Genomic DNA, 16,308 nt, shown 5'->3' on the forward strand with positions numbered 1-16,308 from the left:
ATAGTGGTTACTGGGGCACTGAGAGCACCATGTCATAATTAGCATACATAGGACCTAGATCTTGAAAAGTGTGTTGTGGTCGGTATGGATCACTGTAGCAGGGGAGATTGTGTTATATGTCTCAAACACATTTTTTATTGGAAAGCGTGCAGATTCCAAAAGAAATTCCAAAAGAGCACTATCCAAAATACTCTTCATTCACCTAAATCAACAACCCCTGAAAATAGGAAACTTTATAATTAGTGGGTCATATTTTTATATTAAAAGTCCCATCTCAGATGAACAAAGATGAGAAACTTCTGATTTTCCTCTAAACATTCAATTTGCTAACACACATCAACTAAAATTCCTCTTAGTCATGCTTGACACAAGCTAGTCCTTTAGGTAAACATTCTCTCCACTCTATGTGCTGTGGATCCCAGCCAGCTTTTAGTTGATGGATACAGCATTTTTCTACTGGTGGCCATGCTCAATGAGGTTTCTTAGAAACCCTAGCCTCAGACAGCAGTTGTAACCCTATTTATATTCCCAATATTAAAAAGCAGCAAACTTATTTTATAGATATAAGTAAGGTTTCATTGGAAAAGAGCAGTTCCTAAAAATTAGGTCACCTGCAGCAAAAGTGAGAGACACAATCTAAGTACAAGCAAACACTTAAGGCTGTTCACATTGGAATTAAAGCCCTGAGTTTGTGATTGTGAAATAAAAGTGAATTTCCTTCTGACAAAGGCTACTGCACGTACAGCAGGAGTGGGCAATAAAAGAACAGCAATTCCCCAGGGTTAGCATCTACAGATACAGGCCACTATAATTTTCATTGGCTGCAGATTGCCATTCCTAGCCAATGAGAGCTGCAGGAAGTGGCGCAGAGCAGAGCACACACAGCTCCCATTGGCCAAGAACAGTGATCTGTGGCCAACGGACACTGCAATCACCAGTGTCTATGGAGGTGCAAGTAGATATAGTGGCAGCAGCTGCCAGGGGTTAACCGTGGGGAACCATATCTAGCCCATTCCTGACCTATGCAAAGAGAATACCTGTTTGAAAAACATAATTGTTTCCAAACAAACTCCTCAAGGGCTTTTCAAAACAAACCACCCTCCTAATTAAAGGCCAGCCACCAACAATCCTGCCACTGGAGAAGTTATTCCACAAGTATTTGCTAAGCTCATCAGAGGCATGACTCTGCATTCCTTCTCTGGCAAAAAGGACAGAAAACAGGATTATGCACATGCCGATGGGACAGCAGAGGGGGCACAGCTGGCAAGTGTGCTAGACCATTTCCTAATGAAGTTCCTTACTCTTACTTTACTTGTCCATCTGGTCTTCAACATTAAAGGCTGGGTTGTGACTTGCCTGGTTCTGTGCTATGCAGAGATGTGAAGGGGAAAAAAGGAGTCCCCTCGCTGTTCCGTATTAGGGATGTTAAATTGCAGTTATCCAGCTAATCATGCAGTCAGTACAATTTGTATCAACTACATGATTAGTTGATAAGGGTTGCTCTGCAGAGCTGTTGTGAGGGTAGCTCCAGGAGCTGGCTCGAACTGGGAGCCACCTGTGCTGCAGCTCCGCATTTTAAATGAAGTAAGAGCTGCCAGACTTGTACATTTAAAATGCAGAGGCGCAGGGTTCTGGACCAGTGCGAGCCAGGACTGCTCAGTCTCAGCTTGTGCTGAACCCTGTAGCCCCTATTTGTGGCGGCCAGCCCTGACCACCACAAACAGGGGCTGGTGCTGGAGCAACCCCTGCCCACGGCGAGCCTTGGCCAGCCAGAGGCAGCAGGGGAAGGATCAGGCAGCACTGCAGAGATCCTCTTTTAAGCCAGCTCCCCCCAGAACTGGCTCCTCTGTCCCCCTCCCCCACAGCTTGATGCCTCTCAGAGAGCCTTATGCTTATTGGGTTGTCAACTAGTTGACTACTTGCTAACATACCTACTCTGAATGGCTATTTTCATTAGTGCTCACAACACCACAGAAACCACCGTCCATGGAGCTTCTATGCCCTCTGCAAGGTGCAGGTGGATGAAGATTGGTAAAGCCCTGCATATCTGTGGATAGTGGAGCAAGTACCAGCTGAGTGAGGGCATTTCCTCCTCCCCACCAGGCAGAGTGGGGTGCCAGGGCAAGACACAAGAAGCTACGTCCTAAATCTCCCTGCAGGAGGGGCTCAGTGCTGGCTCTGCCAGGCCTCCCTTCTTCTACCCTACCTGGTGAGTGCTGATTTGCAGAGCCCTAGCTCCAGGTCTCTGCTGCCCCTTACCCCCAGTCCCTGCTTTCCTGCTGCCTATCTCTTCTCTGCAGGACACTGCCCCTCGCTCGCTAGCTGGTCTGTGCTCCCACCCCCTTCCAGGTTTGTTGTGCGGATGGAGGTAAAATCTGGAATGGGGACTGCAGATCAGATGAGGAGCTGAGCATGCTGGATGTGGATCTAATGAGGATCCACATTTTTGTATCTGCACAGGGCTGTAGGGACTGGGCAGGCTGAGATAGGAAATGGGTGGTGCCTTATTTCCGCATTGTGGTAGCCAGGGCAAGGAGGGAAGTTATCTGCTGCTGATATGGGCAAGAGCACCTCCTACTAGAACAAATAGAGGGAAATAAGGCGAGAAACCTAATTCCCTGACCCTTCCCATACCATCTGCTCCTGGCTAACTCAAGGCAGGCCATTACATCACAGTCTGCTCTAGGCCCATTCCTGAACTTCTGATGCATCAGTTTTCTTGGGCAGAAAGATCTCACTGAATATTTTGCAGCATTCAAATATCTTTCCTTTGCTCCAGGTGCAGTAAGGCCTCCTTTCCCAACATAGGCTACCGTTTATTGTTTTCCTTTTCCAAGCAACGCAGCAGAAAGGCAGCTACACTGGAGGAAACCGTTAATTGCTCTCAAATATGTGATTAATTTCCAAATGATTATTTCAAGATAGTCTGTCCGTTGCCTCAGCCCTAATTACATTTCTCTTGTCAATTAATTAAAACCATGCTAAGTGAAATACTAGTTTTTATTTAAAGTTGAGGGGGGAGGGGGATCATGGGATACAATTAGATGTTACCAGACGTGATCTCAGCAGGGTTTCAATTATAATGGGGTCCTAATTCAATACAAAGCTGTAATTAAGAATGTAATTAACTTGTGGAGTTCTACTGATGTCATACACCACAAGAGCACATAATAAGCTACACTCTTACAGTTCAGAATCCTTAATAGATTGGACTATTTGATGGACAAAAACAGGAATTAGGTACATACAAATAATTTATTATGTGCACTTCAACATAATAGTTACACTTTAAATCCAAGCAAAGCACTGATCAAGAGAAACCAAATTTTGCCTGCCAAGAGTTGCAATGACAACTTGCAAGCAGCCTATCCACATCTAGTACTTAAACGATCATCATCTTGAATACAGAGCTCCACTGCCACTAAATATAGTAGAGCCAGACTATTGCCTTGACTCCCTCTTAAAGATGAAATAGCTTCAACCTACTCAGTTATTTTAATAGGATGTAGCTCAAATTTGCAGTAAAAAGTTACCTCCCAGGGATCAAATGGTGGATCTCAGTCTGGTTTCTTGTGGACCAGTGCCCACATCATAAAAACATGCCTGTAGCTGGTAACAGTTCACTGACTTGCTTGCAGTCTATCCATTCAAAGTGATCTAACTAGGTTATGTCTATACTGTAGTTAGACACCTGCTGCTGACTCAGGCCAGCTGACTGAGACTCATGGGAATTGAGCTGTAGGACTGTTTCACTGCTGTTTAGATTTCCAAGCTCAGTCTGGAGCCAAAGATCTGGGACCCTCCCAACTTACAGGATGCTTGAACCTAGAAATCTACACAGACATGGAACAGTCCTGCAGCCCAAATGCCATGCATGAGCCGGAGTTGGCTAGCAGAGATCAGGTGCTAGTATCATAGTTGTTGAGTAGACATGACTCATCCTATAATGAGCCCTCCAGGATAATGATCAATGTTGAGACACAGTGCAAGGTACTGTGCGGAAATACTGTACCATGCCACTGTACTATAGCTTCCTATGTTGTATTGCTTCTCTGGATAAAATGAGTAGGTCTGTTGCCAGTGAGATTAATCTGGCGACTAAAAGAGGTTACCAAATAACGTTTTTTTAAAAAAAGAAAAAAGTCAAGGATATTTAGGGATAAACAAAAATAAAACGGGACTAAAATAAATCAGTTAAGGAAATTAAAGGCAGAAAACAAACAAAAAACACAAATGCCCAGATCACATTCAACTTTGAATCACAATAATGAATCTACAAATTGTAACAAAGTGATTTTTATATTTGTGATTTTTTAAAAAAAGTTACCTTAAGTTATTTTGATTCTGACTATCAAAATAGTTTCTGTGGAACAGGTTTCTACTGAGAGAAGCAGCCTTGTTAAACCACTCAGAACAAGGGTGCAAGGAAAAAAGTCTGTCTGATAAACTGAGGAGATTTCCATATTGCAGTTTGCTCTCAATCCATAAGAAAAGTAAACAGAGGAAAATGTCATTAGGCAAGACACAGGCAAGGACTCTAAAAAGTTCTCAGGAATTCCATATTCAGGGAATATGAGATGTTAAGAAAGGGTTCTCTCTCTCTCTCTCTCTCTCTCTTAGCACTTTATACTCCCAGGTACTTTGGCAAAGCAGGGTATAGAGTAGTTAGTGGAGGGTCTTATTACTCTGTTTCTGCTATTTTTTGGAAGAAATTACTACTGAAATTTTGGGGCTTTGATCATTTTCAATAAAAACATTTCATTTTGTGGGCTGCCTTTCTGCTTTTTGTAGGAAGCGGGAGAAAAGACATTTATATTCAGAAATGAAGCCCTGAGAATTTCTGCTCATCTGTTACATAAACAACCAGCGAGACCCTTTTCAAAACACTAAATTCACCGAGTTCAAAATTCATAAATGAATTTCATTGCTTTCCCCAACACCTCCATATCTGCTTACTGAAGCTTCTACACAAGCTGGTTTGGACTACATTTTAATTGCCGGAGAGCAAAACAGAAGCAAAGCAGAAAAGTTGATCTTGAAGTATGATCAAAATAGATGTTTACAGCAATTCACTTAAACTCTGGCTTCATCTCAGTCTGGCTTCGTCTCACTCACAGAGTACAATCTTGGGGCCTGATCCTGGGAGAAGTGTAGCATCTGCTGCAAAGAGCTAAGGGCCCCAGGACTGGCAACAGACTTCCCCAGGCCTTGGGCAATCATATGTGTCTCTGTGTGTGTCGAGCACTCAGCTCCACTCGCAGAAGGGGCAGAGTTAGGAGCAGCCAGCTTTCAGCACTTCCTGGACCATTCCATGCCTCCCCCATCTGATCTGTGCCCTGGACCCTTTTAAACTGCTGGGTCCCAGGGCAACTACCTCCTTTGCCTCCCTCACAATAGCAGCCCTGGTGGGGCCTAGTGACTTCAGGAGATGCTGCAGATTATCTATATACATCATAGTATCAGAGCAGCTCCCAAGTATGTATGGATTTATCTTCATAACATTCCAGCTGGAGAGAGGAGCATTTGCCTCATTGTACAGAAAGAAAATTGTTTAACTGACTTGCTTGAGGTTGCCCAGGAAACATGAAGCACTGCCATGAATTGAACCCAGAGCAGTTAAGTCTCATTCCATTGCCTTAGCCACAAGCCCATCTTTCTGTCCATAGGCCCTGGCAGAGTCATATCTTATGCTGCCAGCAAGTCATCTGTGCTAACATGAGGTCTGACTCCAGTGGGTGCCCAGTCATCCTCCTCAAAATCCATCCATGTACTACTACTCTTGCCTTTCTCACCAGGTAGCAGAGGTGTTAACAGGCAAAGATCTCCCATGAGGCTATAACTAAGTCAGAGGTACCTCACCCCAGCTGAGAGCTTCTGAAAGTCACCCTTGTATGTGGCAACTAGCGCTATTCCGAAATAACTTAGTCTTAGTCTATGTCTACACAGCAGGCAGTTATTTCAAAATAGTGTCAAAATACTGTCAAGCTGGAGGATTTCTTACTCCAACTTCTGCAACCCTCATTGTACGAGGAATAAGGGAAGAGGAAGAGTGCTGTACTTCATAATAAGGGCTGTGTAGATGCTCCCTATTTCAAAATAAGATACACAATTGACATAGCTCAATTTATGCAGCTTATTTCGAGTTAAGCCCTGCTGTGTAGATGCACCCTAAATCACAGGTTTTATTTAAACAGCCAAGATGGGGAAAAACACTGATCCAGAAGTACAGCCATGGCTAATCTGCCTAGTACATAGAGAACATCCTCTCTGCATTGCATTCAAACTAAACTCACCATTAGAATCTTTCTTCCATTCTTGCTGAAGAAAGTGTTGAACCTGTAACAACAGCCACCACTCTGATTTGCTAATGCTCCCAAGCCAGCCCTCTTGCTCTACTTGTGGGCCACAATGCCCTGAAACCTGCTTCTTGCTGACTTCTTTGCTTCTATTTTTGTTCCTCACCCCCATTCATTCTGTCAGCTGCTGTCCAGTCAGCAGGTGCAGAGTATACAGCAAGCTGCCTTTCCAGCACGGGGACTTTCACCACTCTCAAGTGTCGGCGTAACCGAAGTGGCTCGTGGGTTCATCTGCCCATTGATTTTTTTGTTCCCTTCACTTGTTACATGTTCAAAAAAAAAAGTCATCTGAAAAGCTCTCTAGTGAGCATGAAGAGCATTAAGTTTTCCACACAACAAGCTTCTTTTCCCTCTCTTGCTACTTGACACTTTCAGCTGATTCAAAATGGTATGGAATGAATGAACAGATGGATTTATCCCAAGTGAGCACGGCAGGTAAGTAAAGGGCCTTTGAACCTCAAGAGTCCCTCTTTCACTGTCAGTTCCAAGCGGTATTGAGAGAGTTCAAGTTCACATCTATCGCCAGGCTCCTGAACCTTTTCCCAGGGATTAGTAGCTTCTTTCCACAGCTGTGAACTCCAGCACTCTATGACTCCATCTCAAAGGCTATTAAAACCAGCAGCATAGTCTACAATAGCGGCGAGGAGTCCTGTGGCACCTTATAGACTAACTGAAAAATATAGTCTACAATGAGCCAGAAGCTCCCTTAAATGAAAAACCATGTTAAGTTTGCAAAGTTAAGCATTCAAAAATTAGGAAATGCCAAGCATAAGGTTGAATGGGCAACTTTAATGGACCACCTTGTGCCTATGCATTAAGAGGCAGTCTTTAATTACATGATTATATACTATTTTTTCCACAGGATCCCTGCCTCATTCAGTGCACAGGATGACCAGCATTCACAGATTGGTTAGCTACTCAATACACTTGAACCTCTTTTACCTGGCAACCCTGGGAAACAGAGTATACCAGATTAAAGATTTTGCTGAGTCAAGGAGGGCACTGCAGGGTCTGGGCATGAGGCACTTACCTGTTGCCTCGCTCCCAGGGGCACATGTGGTTCCATGTTCTCTGTGGCTCATAGGCATCACTCCCTGCTGCTATGGGAACAGCGGGCAAAAGGGGCTCTGTGCACTGCTGTTCCTCCAGCTGCAAAGGAGGGGGAATGGCAGGGCACAGAGAAGCAGGAACACCGGTATCATGGGTGCTCCTGGATTAGTGACACTCAGAATATGGAGGTTTAAGTGTGTTTCTTTTTAGCCTAATCATTTCACGTGTGTGACCCCAGACTCTATTTACTACATGCTATTCCAACCCTGCTCTGAATACAGAATTATTTCATCCTGAGCATTTCTAGGGTTCTCATCACTGTGGTATCAAATGCTTCACAAATAACCCTGAATTTATTTTCACAACATCCGTGTGGGGCAAAATAGTGTTAATAACCCCTGTCGCTGATGGAGAACTAAAGGCACAGTGAGATGGCACAAAAGTCTCAGAAGCGTCCACTAATCCTGTTTGCGCAATTTGAGATCCCTGTGGCTTGATTTGTCAGCACTTATACCTCCCCTTTCCCAGTTCAGAGCCCAACTCCCACTGCCCTCAGGTGGAATGGTGAGTACTCAGCAATTCTGCAAATCAGGCCCCCGTCATCTCTATCGGGGCACCCAGAAAAGGGGAGAACGTGCACAGCAGCAGCAGGACACAATCTCATGCGCTCCCTGCAACTGGCCATTGTCCCTCCTCTGTTACAATGGACACTACACTCTCTGTCAAACTCAACAGAAGGTCCTGCTGAGCAAGGGCTGCAGGATTTGGCTCCTGAGACAAGCTAGGGAGCTGCTCACTGACAGTGAACAAGGCCAGTTCCTGTGTCTTACATTTAAAAAAAAAATAAAGATTTCACTCCCATGTGACTGACACAGCAAAGGGGGCCTTCCCCACACTGCCTCCAGCTAGCATGCTTAGCAATGAGTCTCAGCTACAATGGGGGAACCCCAGGACAAAGAAAGGGAGACAGGGTGTTCTGTTAATGTTAAGGCAAGGTACACAATGGCACACACCCCTCAAGGGCACTCATTAAAACTGCCACAGGAACACTGGCCTGGGCAGATGGCATGGCCTAAGAGACTGGGACTCAAGCGGGCTGGGTTCTGTTCCTACTGTGTGACCCAGGGCCATCCCTGCTTCAAGCCCTTGCCTTCCTAACTGTACCTTGCAATTTTTGTAACAAACCAAACAGCATGACAACAGCCTCCTTCACTATGCCTCCCTGAGGGTATGTCTACACTATCCCGCTAGTTCGAACTAGGGGGGTAATGTATGCATACCGAACTTGCTAATGAAGCCCGGGATTTGAATTTCCCGGGCTTCATTAGCATAAAGCCGGCGCCGCCATTTTTAAAAGCCGGCTAGTGCGAACCCCGTGCCGTGGAACGAGGAGTACAGATAGTTCGGAATGGCTACGTAGTTCGAACTACCTAGCCCGTGCCGCGTGTAGCCGCGCGGCACGGGGTTCGCACTAGCCGGCTTTTAAAAATGGCGGCGCCGGCTTTATGCTAATGAAGCCCGGGAAATTCAAATCCCGGGCTTCATTAGCAAGTTCGGTATGCATACATTACCCCGCTAGTTCGAACTAACGGGGTAGTGTAGACATACCCTGATTTATTCCATGAGCACCAGTGAGTAAGACATGGGTCCTGTAGATAATTACCCTTCATCCCTCTGTTTCCCAGTAAGTCTGCTTCCTTCTTCCCTACTATGTTACAATGGAAAATGTTAGGTAATCTTCATGGCAAGTGTCATTACCTGCTACCTATGCACACACCCTTTAAAGTGGTCTGATCAAAATACCCGACTAATTATTTTCTAATACAACAGATGCAGCCCAAAAGAAAGTAATCTCTAATATTGCTGCACATCCATTATTAACTTTTTGGCATACGGCGGCACTGGAAAACATCACATATGAAATTAATTAGACCAAGCATTTTTCTTTTTTACCTTTTACAATAGCTTTGGAATATTTCTTAGTATATCCTCCACAATGAAGGGGTTTTTTTCCTATGAAGAAATCTGTCTTCATTAGTTCTTCTCACTCTTTACATAGTCTGCATTTTCTTCTGCTTTTCAAAAATTGTTTCCGTAACACTGTCTTGGTTTGGATTTTTTTTTCAATTAAGAGCAACAAAGGTGTCGGTTTTGGGTTTTGGCTTTTTTAATACGGTGGTGACAAATTCAGAACAGGAAAAAAGAGTCTCCATTCTTGTCTATTTTATATAGAGAGAGATTTACATTTTTGTCACCATATTGGAGTATACAGATCTTACATTAAACCTTAGGATATATGTCTTCAAAGAGGATCAGAAATTAATATAGATCAGAGGCTGGCAACCTGCAGCTCTCTTTAAGAACGTGGAATGCTGATGGAAGGATTTGGATTGACAGCTTTGAAGACTGGAATCCACAAGAAAGTGACAGTGACATGAGCTTCTCCACATCGAATTAAGAGTTAACGCACAAAGAAGCACTTCTAGGAGTAAAGAGATAGTTTCAATTTCTATCCTGCCCTTTGCCTCTTTGCTGAAAGGCCTAATACAAAGTCTACAGAAACCAATGGCAGTCTTTTCATATCTGTAATTGTACAGGATATGTATGCAGATTAGGGATGTAAAAGGTTGTTTAAAAATGTAACCATGTAACTTCTAAAAATCTGAGTGGTTAAACGGTTACACACACTGCGAGTTTTGCAGTGTAAAGCTTGCATGTAAGCTATACACTTCAGATCCTGCAGGGAAGTCAGCTACCTGGGAGCGGGGCCAGCAGCCTCTGCCAGCCCAGCTCCTGAGAAAACCAGTGTGTAACTGTAATGGAACTAATAATCTGAAACTTATTGGTTAACCATTTAAACATTTACACTTTTACATCTGATAATGCAGCGTGTGTCATTACATAATTAAATAAAATCTCACCATCATTGCTGTCTCTTTGTATTTCTTGTTCTTCCCAATTCTATTTTCATCCTGTGTTTGTACACTGAATTTCTCTGCCCACAACCTAACCTGTATTTCTCAGTGGGATGCTAAGCTAAAAACCAGCAGAATGTAAACCAAATCTTTGAACTCTAAGTTGCCTGATTGGGTGTACTTGGAGGCGAATTAGGAAGAGGGCCTGAAACAAGTCCGTGTATCAGAGGCCTGCTATGAGGCTTGAGCTAAAGTAAAGTAGTGCTCAGAACTTTGCTGATGTAACACCTCAACACCAACACATCCCTCAAAGGTTACAGGAATATTCTGACCAGCATAAAAGGACGGTCAGAATGACCGCATAATGAGGACAGAGGTTTTGATTGAATTGACAGACATCAAAGTGCCCAGATACATAGAGAGGCAATATGTAATTTGTTTGTATTGATGTATAAAATTGAGGCTTAGCAGTCTGGCTGGCTGGCTTAGGGGATAATGGAATGTCCCACCATTAACTGAGCTAATGAACTGCAATAAGCACAATGGTAGTGTACCTGTAACCACGGAGCTGGGACAACAGGATTGACAAGAAACCTGACCAAGTTCCTTTACTATGAATTGAGCATATGGATTCTTTGGGGCAGTTCAATGGGAGACTGCTATACAGGCTGTCTGGCCAAAGTCAGTATAGCATACAGAACGAACGCTCATGCAGCCAAACATCTGACAACAATTAACCACAGGAGGCAATACAGGTTTGCTCATCTCCGCTGCTCAGTCATCCATTATCACTGGCCCTCTTTGGAGATCAGACAGCTTATAAGCAGTTTCTTTCTTATATCTACTGATCAGGGAGGCAAAGCTGCCTAAAGGAAACTTACTGGTGCTTCACTGACAACGGAGTCACTTTTCTGAAAAGTACAGAGGACTCTGCCTGATGCAGTGTGTTATTCTGCATTCATAGATTCTCATCCGCCTCACACTTATCGTCCTGCCTGCTGTAAATCTACTAAATGGTTCCACAGATGCATGTTCTTCACAGTGTCCTATCCCACAGGAGAGATTTTGTTGAAGGCATAAAAGACTTGGAATTTCAAGTATGATCAGAGACTTTTTTTTCCAAACATAGCAGACATATACATAAAGCCCACTCTTCTTTTTATCTCTGTTTTGTACAGAACTTGGCAAATAAATGTTTAACAAGTAACAAAAACCATATATCTCACACATCATTATACTGTACTTTAGCTAGTTGCAAAAACAAAACAACAACAACAAAAAACCCACCATACACATTCAGGACATAATTCTGAATTAGAAATTGACAAATCAGAATGTAATTAAGAGAAAATATGATTTTTCATGTTTTGAATTATTTGAAGACATGTAGGATGATATGAAAGAACCAAATAAATCCACAATTCCATTAGGACTTATAGGCAGCAGAGTTCCCTGTAAGCTGAGTGCTTGCGTGGCCACCCAGGAGAGAATCACATGCCACCCAGCTGATTAGCAGAGCACCCACAGCCAGCAACATGTGTTTCTACTGGTGGTGCACATCCTCACATCTCTTGGTGCACATACAATTTATTCTGCACATGGATGAAAAGAAGTAGAGGGAACATTGATGAGGAGATCCAGTAGGACCAACTGTTCATATTTATCATTATTTCTCTCATTTTTGGTGCTTTACTTTAGGGTGCCAAACTTTAGGCAACTAGAGCCTGATTTACCAAGGTATGGAGCACCCAATGGTACTCATTACCACTGGAAAAAAATCAGTCCTTAGGTATTCACAGTTCAGCATCCATAATTAGAGATCAATCACAAAATCTGACCCTTATCCTCTACATTTCATTCTCCCTATCTATGAAATGAGGACAATTATATTAGCTTCCCAGGGAAGCTGCAAGGATTATAAGAAGACTATATGAATCAAATATTCTTTTTAGGAAATCATGGACAAACTAGCAACAAAGCCAGCAATCTCTCTGCTATCAAAACTCCCACTGAGATCTCTGCATTACTTTTATATTATAGGAAATACATGAAGGTTGCAAAAGCAGCATGAAACACACCAGGTATGTATAACGTATTTCCCAATTCTCAAAAGTAACATGACTGAAAATTACATTATTAAATCAATTTCTATTCCAAAAGCCATGGGGAATAAACATGATCTCACATGACCTTCTTATCAATAAACGAGGGAAATACAAACATTTTGGAGCTACTATAAGGTGGGTGCATAACAGGCTGCTCACCTGTTAATGGTTCATAATCATGCTGGAAGGGCATAACAAGTGGGGCTCCGCAGGGGTCTGTTCTGGGACCGGTTCTTTTCAATATCTTCATCAATGACTTAGATGATAGCATAGAGAGTACAATTATTAAGTTTGCAGATGATACCAAGCTGGGAGGTGTTATAAGTACTTTGGCGGATAGGGTCAGAATTTGAAATGGTCTGAGGTAAACAGGATGAGGTTTAATAAGGACAAATGCAAAGTGCTCCATTTAGAAAGGAACAATCTATTTCACACATACAGAATGGGAGTGACTGTCTAGGAAGGAGTATGGCAGAAAGGGATCTAGGGGTCATAGTAGACCACAAGCTAAATATGAGTCAATAGGGTGACACTGTTGCAAAAAAAGCAAACATGATTCTGGGATGCATTAACAGGAGTGTTCTGAGCAAGACAAATCATTTTTCTGCTCTACTCTGCACTGATTAGGCTTCAGTTGAAGCGTTGTGCCCAGTTCTGGGCACTACATTTCAAGAAATATGTAGAGAAATTGGAGAAGGTCCAGAGAAGAGCAACAAAAATGATTAAAGGTCTAGAGAACATGAGCTATGAGGGAAGGCTAAGAGAATTGGGCTTGTTTAGTATGGAGAACAGAAGGCTGAGAGGGGACATGATAGCAGTTTTCAGGTGTCTAAAAGGGTGTCACAGAGAAGGGGGGCGGGGAATTGTTCACCTTGGCCTCTAAGGATAGAACAAGAAGCAAAGGGCTTAAATTGCAGCAAGGGAGGTTTAGTTTGGACATAAGGAAAAACTTCCTAACTGCCTGCGTGGCTAACCACTGGAATAAGTTGCCTTGGGAGGTTGTGGAATCTCCATCTCTGGAGATATTTAAGAGCAGGTTGGATAGACATCTATCAGGAATGATCTAGATCACTATTTCCGAAAGTGCTCAATGAAACCACTTTGAGAAAAACAATTACTGGCTGCTCCAGTTTGTTTATTTACTGGTGCCACGGCCATGGAGCCTCATAGCTCCCATTGGCTCTGTTTTGCTCTTTGCAGCCAAGCGGAGCAACGGGAAGTGGTGAGCTGGCCCATGCTGCTTCCTGTAGGTCCCCTTGGCTGCAAAGGACAAAATGGAGCCAATGGAAGCCGTGAGACTCCGTGGCCGCAGCAAGAGTAAATAAACAAACCGGGGCAGCCAGTAACTGTGTTTCTCAAAGTGGTTTCATGGAGCACTTTCGAAAATAGTGATCTAGACAGTGGTTGGTCCTGTCGTTAGGGTAGGGAACTGGATTTGCTGCCCTTGCTAGGTCTCTTTAAGTTCTAGGACTTTATGATTCGATATTTATGCTCCTTTACTTGTAACAGCTTAATATTCTGAGTTGAAGAACTTGTAAGAGATCAGAACCAAATTTTACTCTTAAATCTAAATATTTAACATTTCCCTCTGAAGAACAATGGAATAGCATTATTCATATGTGCATAGTCACGATACTAATAAAACCAAAAAAAAGTACTTATTTTTGACAAATTGCCGACTGACAGACTTCCAAAAATCACTTTAGCTCCAATGCAATCTAATGACGCCAAAATCTGACTGGCACTTTGAAAATTGTCTCCTTCCCTTGCAAATGGGGATGTATATGATATAAAAGCAGAATTAATATAAGCCACATTTATGCTGAGAATGTCCTTTTTGTCCAATTTGTTCACTCTTACATGAGGAGAGAATTATTTGTTGGGAGGGGAGGTTTTACATTAAAACCATAGCTTGGTAGATGAATAAAGGAATACATATATTGGGTAAAATTCTGACCTGTCTGAAAACAATGGCAAAACATCCATTCATATCAATGGGGCCAGGATTTCACCCAGAGAACAAAAGACCAAGCTTGGATTGAGACTCTGTCCAGTAAGTTCTGCATCACTGAAAAGGGAACTAGAATTGAAACAATCATTTTTAGTCATGGACAGCACACATTTACACACTAGATTCCCAGCATCGCTATGTGCACAGGGTCATATAGTACTTGGCCCACAGGGTTTAAAATTGTAAGTCCATTTATATTTCAAAAATGTCCAAAGTTGCAGAACAGTCCATATAAGAACCCAGACAAAAGTAACAAGCATTGTTTACCCAGGGGATCAATCCTACCTATTCCCACTACAGTGATAAAGAAAGAATGATTGATAGCCACAAAGTTCTAACCCATATTTATATATTTCCAAAAGTTTAAGCTTCTTTGGATCTGAGGTGTTGGTTCAGTCCATTATAAAGTGAGAGAGAATAGCTGCAGAATCTGTGCCAGGAACCAAAACTTCAGAGGCATGCAGGATTGTGGGCATAGATCTCTTTCAAGATCTTTGATACTAATAAAATTGTTGATTTTCCTTTCCTATTCTAACCCTTCCCTCCCCCAATCACATTCAAATAGGCGATATACATATTGTGACTCTTCCAGGATTATTGCCTGAGGGTATGGTTTTTACCGCCAACCATTTCTGACAGAGTATTAGAGGAGTATGTTTAAATGCCATCTGAAGCTTCCTATTCAAGAGCTGTGGTTTTGTCGCTACAGCTAATTTAATTTTAAATGAATTTTCTAAACCAAGCCTAAAGTTCAATGGAAGCCTAAAGGTTTGGGGCCATGTGAAGCTTCCAGCCTGAAATATAGTGACATCCAGATTGCAACTGTGAAACAGCCAAAGTAATGGCATCAAGCTATGACTCTATGAATAAGTGTGAAGAATGTCATAAAGTGAGACCCTCCAGGTAGGCCCTGTGCTATGGATATTTTCATACCAGATCATAACATCTATCTCTCAATTCTGCTCTTTTGCTTCCAGCCATGGCTTACTCATGATGATGAAGAGAAGATTAAAAATTCACCTATAATATACCCAATCCATTTTGTGATGTTGTGCATGTCTGCAAAAAATCCTTATGGACAGTTCTGGAAAGTAGTTGATGCTTTGTAGCATGAGATGCTATTTCCTTTGGTTTAGAACATACTCCTTTTAATTGTTGAGCAGCCCCTATGACAGTGCTGGGCAATAACCGGCCCACGGGCCGGAAGTGGTTCACTAGGATCAGCCAGCCCCTGGTGGGCCGGCACAGCTTTATTTATCTGCGCCTCTACAGGAATGTCTGCTTCTAGCTCCCATTGGTTGCAGGTTGCCATCCCCAGCCAATGGAAACTGCAGGAAGCAGTGTCCTGGTCTGCGCAACTTCTCACAGCTCCCACTGGCCGAGAATGGCCATTCACAGTCAACAGGGCACTTTTTCCGGAGGATCGGGGCCAGTCTAGACGCTCTTTCCCGGCTTTTTTAAAAGCCGGAAAAAAGCGGCGGACATTTTTATTTAAATGCCGCGGGGGATATTTAAATCCCCCGCGGATTTCCCTACGACGACTAGTGAAATTTACATGCCCCTTCCGGAAAAGGGGCCAGTGTAGACGTAGCCTTGGGGTGTTGGACTTTTGGGACGTTGGGGAGATTTGTGGCTGGGGGGAGGGCCTTTGCTCATTGTTTGGTTGGTAAATCCAAGTTGTGGTGTTTCCCCAATTTAATGCAGATGTCGGTTACCTCATGTTATTAAAGGTTTGCTACTAAACTGAGGCTCTGTGCTTGCGAGAGGGGAAGAATTGCCTCTTTTGAGGCACCCAGAGGTGTATGTAAGATTTCCCAGGTCACTGGGTGGGGGCTCGAGCCGGTGTTGTATTACCTTGTTGGGAGGAGACC

General features: G+C 43.2%; 1 protein-coding gene across 2 annotated transcripts in view; it reads right to left on the reverse strand.

Moving 5' to 3' along the window:
- TMEM132C (transmembrane protein 132C) overlaps positions 1 to 16,308 on the reverse strand; it is a 464,089-nt gene that overhangs the window by 431,589 nt on the left and 16,192 nt on the right. The window lies entirely within an intron of this gene.

Source organism: Pelodiscus sinensis, chromosome Z (assembly GCF_052426305.1).
Source record: "Pelodiscus sinensis isolate ZL-2025 chromosome Z, ASM5242630v1, whole genome shotgun sequence".
NCBI classification, from domain to species: domain Eukaryota; kingdom Metazoa; phylum Chordata; order Testudines; family Trionychidae; genus Pelodiscus; species Pelodiscus sinensis.